We start from the raw sequence: 1,357 nt of genomic DNA, 5'->3' as shown, positions 1-1,357 counted from the left end.
CTGGCGTATTATTACAGCACCAGAGAGTCTCTTTTCACGTATTCTCATGGGAAAATATTGCCACAACAAGAGTTTCCTAGAGATAGCACCCTCGCAGAGCTGTTCCCATGGATGGAGGAGTATACTCCATGGGCGAGACCTTTTGAAAGAAAACCTAGGGAAATCTATAGGAAATGGACAAACGACAAAGATTTGGAAGGATTCTTGGATCTCATTGGATAAGATCCTAAAACCTATGAGACCTATCAAGGAATCAGCCCTAGACCTAACGGTGGCAGATCTACTAACTTCCGAACTCAAATGGAACAAGCAGAGAATCGAGGAGCTCTTACCAGACCTCGCCGAGCAGATACAATGTTTAAAGCCAAGATCAACGGGGGCGGAAGACTCCTTTATCTGGCACCAGACAGCTTCGGGCATTTACTTCACCAAATTGGGCTACTTTGCTGCAACTTCTCACAACCATCATACACAGCTAACAAGAGCAGAAGGAGAATTTAGCTGGATCAGAGACATTTGGGCAGGCAAATTCTCACCTAAGATTCCTCTGGTCCATTGTCCGTAAAGCTATCTCTCTAGGCTCAAACCTGCAAAGAAGAGGTATGACATCAGCAACGCTTTGTGTTAGATGCCAAGATACAGAGAATGAGATGCATTGTTTTTTCAACTGCCAATACGCGAAGCATGTTTGGGATCTTATCCCCCTTAGCAAAGCAGTTCACCTAGCTGCGGGGATGATTTTCCCAGAGGTAGTAGTCAAATTTAGGAGAGTTATCTGTCTGCCTCCCTCAGGAATCTCTCTTAACATCCTCCCCTGGGTCTTATGGGCCATCTGGACGGCGAGAAACACCCTCATCTTCGAAGGACGATACCAATCTCTTGAGGAAACAGCACTGAAAGGGATTAAGTTAGCAAGAGAATGGACCAATTCACAAAATCAATCCTCTGGAAAAAAGGACCTACCTCAGAGTCAGCAATTCCAATCGCGATCACCACCACAGATTAATCTCGATAACGACCAAGTGACATGCAAGACAGACGCGGCGTGGCACAAGGAAAAGCTCGTAGCAGGACTAGGGTGGGTGTTCTCGGGCCCGAAACTCAAATTTCCCATCAGAGGATCGATGTGTGAAGCTTCGATAGGCTCCCCTCTAGTTGCAGAGGCTTCTGCAGTCAGATCAGCTATGTGTATGGCGATCAATTTGGAGTTCAGCTCTCTTGAGGTGCTCTCCGACAACTTAACGCTCATCCGAGCAATCTCCGGCATCACTCAGGCTAAGGAAATCATCGGTATTGTGAAAGACATCCGATCGATATCTACTGAGTTTGCATCAATCTCTTTTGCGCATATCTCTCG

General features: G+C 46.4%; 1 protein-coding gene across 6 annotated transcripts in view; it reads right to left on the bottom strand.

Moving 5' to 3' along the window:
- Positions 1-1,357, bottom strand: part of LOC106305887 (probable disease resistance protein At5g66910) — a 31,716-nt gene that overhangs the window by 9,496 nt on the left and 20,863 nt on the right. The window contains exon 4 of one of the 6 annotated variants that reach the window (XM_013742303.1): positions 353-587. The exons of the other annotated variants lie outside the window; for them this stretch is intronic. The gene's annotated coding sequence lies outside the window, so the exon portion shown is untranslated. Of the gene's footprint in view, positions 1-352; positions 588-1,357 lie in introns of those variants that run through there. 6 annotated transcript variants of the gene reach the window in all.

The sequence above is a fragment of the Brassica oleracea genome, chromosome C7, assembly GCF_000695525.1.
Source record: "Brassica oleracea var. oleracea cultivar TO1000 chromosome C7, BOL, whole genome shotgun sequence".
Taxonomy (NCBI): Eukaryota; Viridiplantae; Streptophyta; class Magnoliopsida; order Brassicales; family Brassicaceae; genus Brassica; species Brassica oleracea.
This window is presented reverse-complemented; position numbering and strand designations above follow the sequence as displayed.